Raw genomic sequence first — 14,953 nt, 5'->3', positions numbered from 1 at the left:
TCTTATTTTACAGAAAGAGCTATAAAACCTTTTGAAAGAGTAAGTTTTAAGAATGAAGACAGAGACGTTAAAGATAGAACTATTTCTACTCCAGTTGCCATTTGATAAGTGAAGTCTTATCAGTAGCACCATGTAGTTTATCTCTTACTGATATGATCTTAGGCTAAATCTTTTGTTCCATTTGGTAAAATACTGTATGTTACTGTGAGAAGTGGTGTATTCTAAGTTGCTTGTTAAAAATGTACGTGCTGTGTTTAAGTACTACTGTTAAACAGTAGCTTTTGAAAACAGGTGTATGAGAAGATCCTGAGTGAACGGCACACCAAGAAAAAGGGGGGGAAAAAAAAAGGCCTGAATGCCCAGTGAAAAACAAAACAGGAGAATACATTCATTGTCAAGTAATTCCAAAGGTACCCAGTGCGGTACTGTCACTGAAGTAGAAAAGGAGGCATAGAAACATGTACTTTTGAGCAAAATAAGTACCTTTTTTTTTTTTTTCCCACAAAACAAACAAACACACAACAAAAACAGACTTAAATGCTGTTTCCACTGCAAAACAGCCATTTGTTTAAATGTATGTGTTAGATGCTGGTAATAAAGAATGGCTCTGTTTGCAAGTTGCTTTCCTCGATGTCATACCTGTTGCTGTCCATGGGAATAGATCTGGCCATAGTTTATATTTTTGTGTTTCCTAAGAGCTCAGGATGGCAGGGGGGATATTGTTCATAAACTTTTATAGTAGAAGATGATAAACTCCATTGCAGATGTTATTCCACAGTCTTCCAGCTCATGCCACTGGTGTCTTGCATCACCTTTATCTTCTCAAACCAGAAGTGTGTCCCTAGGTCCTTCAACTGTATAATTCAAAGCTGTACATTATTCTTAAAAGAGTGTGTTTGTTTTGGATGAAGGTGTATAACCAATCCCTTTTTGCTCCCTGCTCTAAACATGTACATATTCAGTAAAGATCTAAATCTGGCACTTCAGCCACATGCTTAGAAGGTGGATCCTCAACATCATAGAGTGTACATTTTTGTTTAAGAGCACCTGAATCACAGTAAGTGTGATTTCTTTAGTCCATTGAATAAATATCCTGTCTGAAAACTCCAGCTGAATTTATGAGAAGCTTTATAAAGCATGGAGAAGTCTACACTTCCTATTTTTATTTTAAAATATCATTGTATAAATCTTTCAAAACAGTGTATGAGTACCCCTGGCATAATGCAAGAAATGTTCTTAGAGTGAAAATGACAGATGTGTTATAAGGATCGTGGGGAGTAAGGGGGTAGAGATCCTCTTCCACTGGCTATGAGAGGCTTTTAGGACTTGCTAGTCAGTCAAGAAAGACACTTTGAAGGAATGATTTGGTCTGCTGTTTTTACTATGACATGAAATACTGACAGGTACATCTGCACATCAAAACAGAATCATACATTGTCATAAATTCTCATTAAATTTTTTGGACTGTTGAGGTCCAAAAGGAAATCAGCTTGATAATTTCTTTGTTTGATTAAGATATTACTTTGCTTTAAGAAAACAAAGGGATTTATTTGTAAAGTACTGCTTTAGTTGTGTACCCAGGACAATTTTGAATTTTAGCTGTTATAATAATATAAATGTAAGTATAGTTTAGGGCATCTGAGCTATATTTCTTATTCTGAGGAAGACATTAAAGAAGCTTTACAACCAAATAAAACCAGAGATAGAAATCTGTAAGCATAATCCCAGACAGAAGAAGAGAGCAAAATTTCCAGAAATGGGCTGGCTATGGAAAACATTAGTGTGAGGAGACTCATTACCCTTTGTGAATCTGTATTTATTTTTGGTTTAGGTGTGTAGTGGACCTGGCAGGGGTGGGGTTAACTTTCTTCATAAAAACCCCTATGGTGCTGTGCGTTGCATTTGTGATTAGAAACCTGGATAACACACCGGTGTTTGGGCTGCTGCTGAACCTTGCTCAGCGCCCAGGCTGTCTCCCCACTGCTCACCACTTCCCAGTCTTGATGGACGGGGAGAAAAGCCATACAGCTGAGCAAGAAATCTGCTGCATAGTTTTTGCTGCTAACAGTTTATCTCCTCATTTGTCCTATCGTGGTGATCTGATAAGTGACCAGAATAGATATGTCTGGGGGATTGTTTACTCTAGAAAGGAGTGAAAAAGTTTGATTACTCTAAGGTTGATATGTTATATCCCTGTCCTTATGCTAATAATTTAATGCTGAGCTGTTACTGTGATTTTAGAGAGGAGCGTTTTACTGCCTGTAGATGGGGGGCAAGCTTTTTCTTGGAGCATCAAACAACAGCTCTAACAAATACTGTTCTAACAAATACAGTTCTAAGTTGTGGAGGGGAATGGGAATTTTGCAATTAATAGCAGATAACAAAAGTTGCTGTTAGCAGAAAATTCTTAGTTTTTTATTTTATTACCTGTTATTTTTATTCATAAAAATGATTCATGTACTTCTGTGTGTTGCAGCTGGCAAAATGTTGAAATGGTAACCTCAGACCTTCTCCTTAGTGATGTTTTTGATGCAGCTTAGAGTTGGTGAAGAAGCTGGGAGTTCAGTTCCACAGGTTAAGTAGCCTGATATAACTGGCTTTTGAGTCCCTGTGTGACAGAGTTCATTTACACAGTGAACTTGTGCTCTGTGCACTTAACCTGCTTCTCTTTTCTGTTGCTTGCTGCTTAGGGAAGTCTCCATCAATCTCTCTGTAAGAGGCAGAATTAGGTTTGCTTTCACCTCAGAGAAATTGACTGTCTACCAAGTAACTCTTTTTTTCTAGTTTTGTTTTTGTTTTCCCTCTCTGTTTATGTCACAGCTGGTTTATATTTTAGTTCCTGTGCTGTTTCTCTTTATTCCTGTCCTTGCTAGGCCATTATTTTGTCTATTCACCTCTTCCTTCTCTGGATTGTATTTAGGCTCTCTATACTACCCTCAGCACAATGGCATCTGTAGGTTTTAAGTGCATTAAGTGTCTGTGATAATTACGTCGTATATATCTTATTCTTTTTCATCGCCTTTCCCATAGGGGATAAACAGCGTGTGGAACAGGTTTTAAATTGTTACATGTTGATATGTGTTTCTCTTTTGTTGCATTAATGAGAGCAAGGTCAGAAGATGATCTTGGGACTGAATACATAGAAATTTGTGTTGATCTTAGGGGATTTCATTCTGCAGGCTTGACCTGGCTCCCAAGGCAGTTCTGTTGCTTTTTTGTGTAAGGCTGACCTTAGTTATACAGTTATATTAAACCAGAGAAGCAGAACTCCCAGCCATGGTCCTTATGCTACAGCTTTAGGTAACATTCTGAGTGTAGGATGTTGACAATAAAGACTTGATTTGAAATGGAAATAAATCTTACGTAAGAAGGCTGTATACAGGCAGAGGGAGAGAGGGAGATCTTGTGGGCTACCAGGTGCATTACCCATGTTGAATGAGGTCTAATGGCTTTAACCTTGTTTCATGGCACTGTAGTGCAGCTAGAAGTTAAGTCTATGCATGAGGTAATCTCTCACTGGGAATCAAATGTTCATTGAATGTTGGTTTGTGTTAATTAATAATATCCTGTCACATTCCTAAATCATGAACTTAACTAACTTGAAACAATATATGTATTTTTTGATCTCAAATTGAACTTGTGTACATAAAGTTTTACTGGAGTCTGTAAACACTGACATGCAAAACTGACAGATTGTGTCAGACAGTCTTGTTTCATTCTGTCTTCACATTCAGCTTTTTATTGATAATCACACTGGCTAGCACCAAGTCTATTGTAGATGGTAAAACGTTAGTTCTCTTTCTTGTTTGTGTATGATGGACTTAAAACATAACCTTCTTTACTTTTGTTACTATTTTAACTCCTGATTCAAGACCTTGTTTCCTTTTTGCCCCCCTTTCTATTTGGTTAGTGATGCTGAAAATCAGCACATTTCCTTTGGCAGTGTAATTTCTCCCATTTGCTTCCCTGTTTGAATTTTCTGTTGTATGTTCTGTACGAAGTTTATTTGGTCTTTCGGTTGCTCCACTTCTTTATCATGCTGCTGTTTATGCCTGTCACATCTTATCCTCTTATATACCTGGCTGCTATTATCATCCCCTTGAGATCCATTTTTTAGGTGGGACTTGCACTCTGACACTGCGATTTTTTTTTTTCATGAAGCTCATTGATGCACCTTAGCACGCCATTTAATGTAATTTCACCTTTGCATTCTTTGAGAACTGAGGGGTGAAAGCCATCTGGTCGTGGTGTTGTGCAAGCACGTAACTTACCTGATTGCCAGACACTTCCCAGATGTTTTCGTCTGTCTCTTCTGAGCTCTCTCCCTCACATCTTCAGCAGTGAGGGCTGACACAAAGATCTCATTGATTTGCTCTGCTCTGGATTTGTCCATGAGTCACCCTCTGTCACCAAGAGATCCTACAGCTTCTTTAGCTGGCTTCCCGATTTTAAGCAACATTTCAGAACTTTTTGCTATCAGCTTTAGCATTCCTTTATAAGGCACTTGCCAGGTACTTTTTTAGGCCTTTGAATTTCCTCTTTGGCCAATCATACTTTGTGAGTTTTCCTTATTGATTGGCTTATTCCTCAGTGATGTCTCAACAAATACACACTTTTTTTTTTTTTTTTTTAAATGAATGAAAATCTAAGCTAACAAAATTGGGAGCTCACTGAACAATGTGTTTGAAGGCTTAAAACTCAGTTAAGCTCTCCTGGGCTAGCAGTCTTTGTGGACATTTTTGAACATCTTCCAGTATGATCCTTGAAACAGTAATCCAGCAATTAGTGACACTGCAGTCAGATTGTGACAACTGTGTTCCTTTGGTTGAGGTGTGTTTGATATCAATAAGCCAGTGTTTCACAGATCCTCGTACGTTTTTGTTAAGCACACAACACTACAAAGCATCGTCGTTCTTAGTTGGGACCAAATAATATTTAGGTGACTCAGAAAAGAGCTGTTGTTAAATAGTTTTTGTTTTCTTTTGGTTTTTTCTTTCCCCTCTGGTTTTATTTCTACAAAAAGAATTGTGCCTAAGAAAGAAATGGTTACAGTATTGTTTATTTTTATTTCTCAAGGGTTGTACAAGCTATTCTGTTAAATCCTACTTTTGGAAGCAAAGCGAGTGGTGTTCTGGAGCCAGCTATTCAGAAATGCTCTTTTAGAAATGAGGATCTTCAAACCAACCTTTTATTTCAGCAGAGGTTTGAGATCTGACTTGCATGTTCCTCTGGAGGCATATTTGTGGTGTTTCATGTGAAGAAGGTAGTTGGGATAAGTACGAACACTTTCCTTCTTGCAAGGGATTTTGTTCTTCTCTGGGTAACAGAATAAAGGCGACCAACAGCTTTGTGAAACAGTGTTCCCCCACCCAATTGGCTTTATTTTATTTTACTTTCCTTTTCTGTGTTTCTGTAACTATTTTCTCCAGTCAGTGAGCACTGTTAACTTTCCAAGCAACTTGACTGAAATTTTCTGTTCATCTTAGTGCACAAAATATTTTAGCAAAGTTTTATTTGTCTGGCTTGACGATAAAGTCAAGTTGTCTGAATATATTGTTTGGTTGTTTGGTGATGTTTTTTTTTTATTTGTTTGTTGTTGGTTGAGGTTGGTTGGTCGAGGTTGGTTTGGGTGGGGTTTTTTTAATGTTTGGTTTTGTTTCTTCTCCCCTCCCTCCCCTCATATTGGAGAGTTGAGGATAAATGCCAGGTTGGCCTGTATAAATTTAGCCTAAGAAAATTCATGAAAATTTACATCACAATAAGAGAAGGCAGTCATTGAGAAATTCGTGCTTCTAATCAGAAGTGCTAACAGTGCTCCTGTAGTAGGATGAAAAAAATATTTCACTCTGGCATTTTAATAGCTGTCAGAGAAGAGGAAATTATGTGAGGTTTTTTTGTCATGGAGCTCATGGAATATTTAGTTTTCAAGCTTTAAATTAGTAAGGCATAAAAGTATTTGCATGTATCCAGTCAAGTAACTGTACACATTAAAAAGATACCGTATTGTACTTAAACTGTATCATATTGTAATGAAGTTTTACAACAGGAGTGTGTGCTTATTCCAAAGTCTGTATATGACTACAGCTGTTTCCACAGAGATCAAGATTAAAGACATATTCAAAAAGGAAGCACAATGCTTTTTTCAGGGAAAAGAGAAACAGACAGAAGGGTAGGTTAATTACCTATGCTGTGACATTATTTACTGAGAGTAATGCTGACTGCAAATGGGAAATGAATTATGTACTATGAATTTAGTAGGCACTTCACTCAAAACTATGTAGTAATTTTCTGTTCTCAGAGGTGTGCTTTCAGTTGACATTGTAACCTTTTATATATAATGTGTTAGTTCCACTAAAACAGCTTTCGGGTGAAATGATGAGATGAGATTTTTCTACTTAAACCTGATTTGTCAATATGTTACCCAATAAGAGAAAAGACTGTAAGAGAACATGAAGTAGAAAAGAAACTATAAAAACATTTTCTCTTGGGACAAATGATTCCTCACTCTTGCTGGAATAGCTGATTGAAAACAAAGCAAAAAAGCATTTAAAACAGAGAACTAGAGCAATTTGTTCAACTCTTCAGACACAAGTCATTTAATGTAACTGTAGAAACAACTGCCTGGACAAGTTTTCAAATTATTTTTTATGTTTTATTGCTTAACATCAGCCTCTTGCATTATTTTTTTTTTCCTGCAGCAGTACTGGCTTCTGTATTGGAAACTATGTTGATTTAACTTATACCTGGTAGTTTTGTTTGGGCTTAAAGTCACTTTGTTCTTTCTTCTGCTGCTGGCTATGAAAAGATAATGTGTTACTTTTGTAACCAAGTTTCATCTGTTAAGAATTTTCCTTAAAATGTCTTCAGTAAAAATTCAAGGCAATTTCTAGACTAACATGCAGTAGTATAAGTACTGCAAATATCCTGGCTGACTATATGATTTAATTTTGAGATGGGTGGCTCTTTGACCTTAAAACAAAATGTATAGATGAAATCAGGTTGGTTAACTGCATTTTCTTCCAGGTTTTGAATATTCTGATAATTCTAGCCAGTGATTGTGGTACCTCTGGATATAGAGTTAAAAAAATCCTGCAGAACGTAATTTTGTATAATAGATGCTGTACATGGCTGAGCCCAGTTCTAATCCCGTCTTTAGTGTAATTTCTGAAGCAGAAATAAAACCAACAGGTAATATTATTTTAAGATTGTGTGCTAGCAACATCTGATTCATAATTCAAAACTAACAGTTTAACTCTCAATCCTTCTTATTCAATCTCTTCTGGAGGCTTTGTTGGCAGAAAATATTCCCAAGATTCCACTTACGTCATATCTTTAATTGTACCAGCACCTTGGGAAACCTTTTGTCCTTAGAAGATTCAGTTGTTTCCATCTTGCAGCTGCAGTGGTGTATCCTGCCTTCCTATCCAAGTGTCTAGCTCTCAACCATTATGTTTCAGCATTGCTTATTTAAAACATTTAACCTCTCTTCTATTAAAAACAAAACAAACAATCAAACAACAAACAAAAAAAAAAAAAGAAAAAAAGCAAAAATAAAAGGCAAAAAAACCACTACCACCACCAAAAAAATACAACACAAAGAGGGAAAAAAAGGGAAGGGAAGGAAAGGAAGAACAAAAGAAAAAAAGAGAGGGATTCTGCCACCCTTCCATCTCCGCAGTGTGAATGATGGGACTTGTAGTCTGGATCCAGTGATGTGTGGCCTCCGGTGTCTGGTCCGGTTCCCGCAATGAGGACGATGGGGTTTGTAGTTTGGATCCAGCAAAGTGCAGCATCCTTCGATGTGTGATTCAGTTCCTGCAATGAGACTGGTGGGCAGAGTGGTCCTCAGGATGGTGGGCACCCTGCCAGTGCTGGTATAGCTGGGCTTTTTTATAGTCCTCTGGATTGCCTGCTTGCATAATCTTTGGTCTTTTGCACAGGCGTTTCTCAGGGGTGATTGTGAAAGATGGAAATGCCCATTAGCGTGTCGTTGACATGTGAATCATAATTAACCATGTCCCATCCATCTCCTGCTCTGTGTCCTGTCTCCTGTGGCTGGATGTTGCAGAGCTGTTTTTACCGCAGTGTTTGAGACATGACCCTTTCAGTCTCTTACAGCAGCAAAGCCTGTTTGCATGAAATGTCATTTATGATCATATGTTTTCAGTTTGAATCACTGTTCTGGGTCTTTATTGCCTGATAGTGGAGGAAAGCAGAACTTTTGAAATAAAATTAACTAGTTCAAATTTTGCTGAAGTTGCAAGTGCTTATATGCAAACCGTTTACCTGTTTTTTCTCTTAGAATTCACCCACTCTTTTGGTTTTGGCTCATTTTTTTTCATGAATTGATTTGTTCTAATTTCACTGCAAATGTATGTATTTACTTTTCACTAATTTCCCTGGAAATTCAAATAACCCTTTTAAGTTAGTACTAGCCTTAAACCCATAAGCAGACTAGGACTGAAGCACTCAGTCACCTGTGTAATCTGCGTTCTGTTGTAATTTGTGTCCATACAATCTGTAAGTTTGTGAGTGTTTGAAACTTGGCTGCTTCAAGTGAGAACTAATGGTATTGTCTTTTAAACTGTGATCCAGGAACATTGATTTTATACAGCCACTCATCTGGAATGAAGATTTAAAACATCCAGGTTTAGTTCTTGGAAAAAAGAGAAATCTGGATGAAATCTTTGATGACAATGAGAAGGCATGCTCGAGAATTTTACTCCACAGCTGCATTCCTGGATCTACAAAGTCCAGTTCTACCTTTTTGAGTACACTATAAAACTGCTTCTTGGCATCATGTATGTAAATTACTGTGGTGACAAGAAAGTTTTAAAGAGTATGAACAGGCTTTAAAATTATTACACTTAAACATACCTGAGACATTAGAGCAGGAGTGTCAAACTCATTTTCACCGGGGGCTACACTAGCCTCGCATTTGCCTTCCAAGGGCAGAATGCCATTTTAGGACTGTATAAATGTGGAAGTAGTTACAGCTGTGTTACATCTGTGTTAGAGTATGTTACAAAAACTTCCAGTGCATTTTTTAAGATTATAAATCTGAAACAGAAAATTGTTTTAATATTGTCTGAAAGTGTAAGACCTACCTATAGGTTTTAAAATTGAGGATTTATTGCTCATCTCATCTCTACTTCACCTTTTTTGTTAGTTTGTGTGACTTTCTTGTGAGAAATCTTATAGATTATAAAAGGTGTCCTAGTAGGGATCTTTCTTTGTTGACTTGGTGTGGTTTCACTGATGGGTGATAGGATTTGCTCCTTCCTTTATCCGTTTAAAAAATGGTTCTGAAAGCGGATCCTGAACAAATCAGTGTTGTCACTGAGCAATATATGTAGTTGCAGCAGTGGGAGGATAAAGAAAGTTGAGGTATCCTTTCACGTGGGTGATGTGACAGTTCGGCTTTTATTTCTGAGATGTTCTGGTCTTCCATCTCAACCGTACGCTTTATCTTTTGCTTTGAGCAGGTGAGACATGAGACAGTTGTGATCTGAAAGGTTGGCCACCCAAATTCATGTGGCACTGTTCTAAGTTAATGTACTCTTGATTCACAGTGTGACAACAGACTTGGGTGAGGACAAGTGTCATTCATTTAATTAATGAAAAGCTGTCCTATGGAGGGATGGATTGTACTCCTTGAGTGAACAACCACATTCAGGATCTTACTTCTTCAGTGAACTGTTTCTTTCCTGTAAATCTGTTTTCCTGCTTTGCTATGTAAGGAAAAGTGTTGCCTGTGCATGCTTCTCTTCATTCTTTTTTTCTTACACTCCCTCCATCAAATTTATAGCACATTGAATGTCTTGCTGCAGGGATTGTAGCAGTTGCTGCAATGATTGGAGAGAGCTCTCCCCTCCTCCCTCAGGTGAAAGTGCTTTCCAGAGGTGTAGTTTGGTTTGTCTTAGAAGTGCTGGAGATGGACAATGCCAAGAGGCAGGACAGTGACCAAAGTGTTACTGTGTCTGCAGCAGGAATTCTGCACCATGCTCCCTGGTGTCTCTTGCTTCGCTCATGTGCGGTCATCTCCTGGTTTTGCATGCTGTATGTGTCTTCCTCTGCAGCATGATCTTTTTGTTAAGATCACTTAAAATGGTTTAGAACAAATCTGGCGTTACAAGGATCTGGGCACAACTTAATGTGTCCTCTGCCTTCCCATTGGGATTCCTTTGGCTCACTGCGGCTGCGGCTTTTGACCATTACCAAAAAGTTACAGTGCAAAAGGTGATGGAAATGCTCTGCAACTTAAATCCAGAAAGGTTCAGAACATCAGTTATGTATCTGGATTGATTATGAGTGGATTAGCCGCAATGATGTGAGCAGCTTTTCTCATCAGCGTTCCTAGTCGTTTCTGTGTTATGGGCTAAAGATCATTACATTGAAAACAAAACCAAAACAACAATATACCTTTCTAGAGCAATTAGAAAGATTTTTGGTCTTAGAAGAAGTAAACAAGCTAAATAGCCTTATAGTGATCTAATATTATCTGTATGATGTGTTTACAGTAGCACTTTTTATTAATCTCTCTTGATTTAGCTGTAGAATTGTTGCCATTTCTTGAGCAGGAAAAGGAGAAAAACCAAGTCAGATTATTTTTTTTTTTCTCCTGATGTATATGGCTGATTTAAGTCTTTTAAAGAGATTTGAAGGAAAGAAAGAAATAGCAACTTGCCAGGAAAAAAAAAAAGGACAGATTATTTTAGGGATCACATCTAATTAATTAAATTAAATTAACTTCATGCTGATGTGCTAAGTGCTTTTTGCTTTTCTTTTTTTGTTTAGGTGTTTTTTGGTTTTGGTTGGTTTTTTAGGTTTTTGTTTGAGTTGGTTGGGGGTTTTTTGGTGTTTTGTTTGATTGGTTGGTTGGTTGGTTTTGTTTGTTTTTTTCCGTAATTCCCAAGTGAAGCCTATGCCAGACCGTTTCACCATGGCCAAGACAACACTATTGCAACACTAAACATAGTGCTAGTCCAACAGATGAGTAAAATGCATGGGTGGGTAGTTCCTGAGGAATTTCCCTTGGCAATGCCAGGGAGGCTCACAAGTGAAAGGTTTGATACCTTTGGGTCAGCGCTTGTGGCTTCCCTGGAAATCTACCCGATCTTTGCTGTGTTATTCCTGTGTGAAATCCCCTTCTCGGCTGAGCAGGGAGGTGAAGCAGTGCTCAGACATGTCTGGAGTACCAGAGGAGTTTTATCTGGCAAAGCAGAGAGCTGGACACCTAGGCACAATTTCTAGGTATCTAAAAGACTGAAGAGCTAACAGAGGTAATAGTGTAGGTACAGTTTGGGGTTTTTTTGTGTTTTGACAGACAATAGAGTCATATAGTAGTTGAGGTTGGAAGGGACCTTCAGAGCTCGTCTAGTCTGTCTCCCCTGCAATGAGCAGGGACATCTTCAACTAGATCAGGTTGCTCAAGAGAACAAGTTGAATATTACTTCTTACTGGTCTTACCTGTCAAAGTTCCTTTGTATTTACACCAATTACTGTATAGATTTTTATTTTTAAGTACCTGTTACAATTTTAAGAATGTCAAAGAATTTGTAAACTCTGGATGCTGCAGTAAGAGTCAGCTTGTACTGATGTTAATTTTATTTATGGCCAGCAACTATTACTAGCTAGTTATTATGGTGTTTTCAGTTAAAAACAGTTGAGAATTTTTGAGTACTGGCAAAACAGTTATAATGATATTTCTGTATTAGTGTTTGTTAGAACCACCATCATGTTGAATTGTAGTAGGTATCCAATGAATAGAAATATTTGAGCTTACTTTTTAAAAAACATGTATTATTAAAAATGTGAAGATGTTAAAGAATGAATACTTAAAAATACGAAATACAAGTTCTACACAGCTTGATACCAAACACTTTATCTTTTTATATTTTTTAGTCGAGCTTCTGTTGAATACCTAATAAATACTGCGTAAGCAGCACTGTTAAGAAAACATTTTAAATCTATAGAAGCATGACAAATCTGAGAGATGGAAAACTGTGTATCATTCTAGTAAATTAATTTTGCAGACAAATGCAACTTGGGAGACATTGTTTTTTATAGACTAAAGAAACCTAGAAAGTCTCACTTGAGGTATCAATATAGTCTCTTGCAGGAAGCAAGGCTGTGGGATTTCTCTAAATTAATATTTGATTTCACGTGCTCGTATAGTTTGGAACATAGGTCTTGGGAGGGATTAAAAAGGACAACTCTTGACTGAAAGATTTTTGGTGGTGGAGAGTTCAACACAATCCTCAGCAACTTTTTGCAATAATGAAAAACAACAACATCCCCCTACCCCTTCCAAAAAAAACCCCAACCACACAAATCCAAACCACAAAAAACCCCCCCACCTTGTGTTTACTTTAATCTGAATCTATGTCCGTTAATTTACCAGCTCTCAGATCTCATACTTTTATCTCCTAGATTGAAGAGTTTTCTGCACTTTATGTCTTATGTATGGATACATATACATGAGTATTCATAGACGGTGTGATTCTCTTTTTCCAACTCTGTCATTAATAACCTCAGTAGACCCTAAGACGATATTTGCAAATACTTTATTAGTATATTACTAAAACATATGTTGCTTAAATCCTTTAAATAATGACTGTGATACTTTTCAAAGCCATCCCTTTTTATCATATATTTCAAAGCTTCAAAACCACAAAATAATCTAGTACTGGAAATTAATTATCTTGATGACAAACATCAATAGAATTTTTTTGTTTCTCCTTCCTCGTATGTACATCGAAGGACCACATTGATCCTTTAAACATCATATACATCAGTTTATCTTCCACTTCCTTCTCTTTCCCTCCTTGTAACAGGTTTTCATCATTATTATTTGCTGTGGTACTACTGTATCACACAGTGGTCCTTCTTACAGAGTTTTTTGTAATTTTAGTTTTATTATAACCTGATGGTGAAACAAGATGTAGAAGGGGTTCCTATGAGAAAAACAGGGAAATAGTACTGACCAGTTTGATAGAGAGCAGTTCTAGTGGAACTGCACACTTGTTGCATCTTTGTAGGTATTATTTGGCAAAAATATTAACAGGAAAATGATTAAGCTGATCAGGTAGACTTAGGGTGTTCCTTTGAAGCATGAACAGGCAGCATGGAAGATTATACACAAATGCTTTTAGGGAAGTGTAACAATTGGGGAATAAAAATTGGCGCTAGTGATAGATGTCATTTGAGAGGGTGACAGCTTGATCGAAATATAATGATTGGCAGATCATTTTTTAGGATTTTTTTTAGGAATTTCACATTTAAAGGGAAGGATTTCCCAATGTATTGAAGACAACAGTGGACCAAAAATAAAATGGTTTCAATCTACCTGTCCTAATATTATTTTCAAGTTCAGTTCTGCGTCATGGTGAAAAATTATGTGCTATTCAGGAAACGTTCAGTATGTTACCTTTTCATCTTCAGAAGCCATTTCTCGAGGAAGAGTTCTAGCATATTTGTTTGAAAATACTTTCTACGTTGTCTTTGTGTGCTTTATGAGCAATTTGGTGGGCTGTGCACTGGAAGGATAACGCTGGCATTGGATTCTACTCTTCTTAATGGAGAGAGGGGAAACCTTACAAAAGAGAACAAATTTACTATTATGGGCTGTCAGAGGGACCTGCCTCTCTCAGCGGACTGTACAGAGAATTTAGGCAATTATGGTAAACAGGCTTCCTCATCTTGCTCTGACATTTGCTGTCTCCATGCTCTGTTTCTAGTGTATCGCCTAAAATGAGATACCGGGGTACATAATAAGCAGTGGATTGGTTTCCAGCTGATATAATTGTATTGTAGAGGCACTGCTCTGCATGCCTATCTCTTTTCTGAGGTTTTATTATTCTGTTACCAATCTCCTAAGCAACCTTGAAAGAACTACTGATGTCGTTTATAAAATCAATGAGTTTGGAATGTTTAGAGGGCTTCAGAAAAATATCATGTGGAGAGGAAAAAGGATGCCCTGTAGCATTTACTATGACTTGATGAGCAGCCTGTCAGCTAAGACTTGGGGAAAAAAAGAAAATACCAGCAAGTGATAGAAAAATTCAACCATACCTCAAAGTTCAAACGTTTGGTGCATGTTTTACCCTGTTGTGCACTCTAGTTAATGTTCTTAAGTTTAATTTCTAATTTATCAGAGTCATTCTGCAATATAAACAAAGTAGATTTGTCTAGTACACTCAACATTATTGAGAGCGTAAGGGTTGAATCAGCTGTTTCGTTTAGAAAATATATCAGCTACGGTCGGCATCCCCAGGTATTGTTTGAGGCTGTTTTGGCAGCGCTCCTTCCTCAGTGGGTGCTACATAGAAGTCACGGTGCTACCGTAGGGCACAGTGCTGCTGGAGGCCTTGTTTTTCATGGAAGAGAGAAATGAATATATTGAGTGTGTTGGGTACGTATCTCATACAGCTGTGTTCAAGTGGGGGTGCCACTGTCCAGATCTGGAGTTAATTTGGAACTCTCTGCAGTACATGCGCCCCTTTTTCCTTTCAGACATGCAGAATATATTTGTTTTCCAAGTTGTTGCTTTGCTATGTGGGGTTTTGACTATAGAAGTTGGTGGTTGATTAAATATGCACTTGATGCATAATTTCTAATGCAGCAAAGTTTTTTTTGTGATGAAGGTATTTTGAAAACAAATACTGTTCTAATCCATGGCTGATCAAGATTTAATTATTTGAAGGCTTCAAGGTGTAGGCGATGCATTGTGTGTAATTTGCTGTTCATGCAACACTTCTTGTTCTTTGAAAGTATCAGTACTCAACACTTAGGAGGCTAATATGTTCCTTTTATGAATTCTGCATGATAAAGTGTATCAGAAATTCAATAACAAAACCACCAGTTTGCAATATTACTTGTTTTCTTATTTTTGAGATATTGTCTCTCTGCTTTAGAGCAAACTCACAGTGTTTGTAATTGAGGAGAATTTTGG

The 14,953-nt window shown here is 37.4% G+C and overlaps 1 protein-coding gene across 3 annotated transcripts in view; it reads left to right on the top strand.

Annotated features, from left to right (window-relative positions):
• Positions 1 to 14,953, top strand: part of NBAS (NBAS subunit of NRZ tethering complex) — a 185,089-nt gene that overhangs the window by 96,195 nt on the left and 73,941 nt on the right. The gene's annotated exons all lie outside the window — the stretch shown is intronic.

This window comes from Patagioenas fasciata, chromosome 3 (genome assembly GCF_037038585.1).
Source record: "Patagioenas fasciata isolate bPatFas1 chromosome 3, bPatFas1.hap1, whole genome shotgun sequence".
NCBI lineage: Eukaryota > Metazoa > Chordata > Aves > Columbiformes > Columbidae > Patagioenas > Patagioenas fasciata.
Note: the sequence above shows the minus strand (reverse complement) of the source record. Positions and strands in the feature narration are given on the sequence as shown.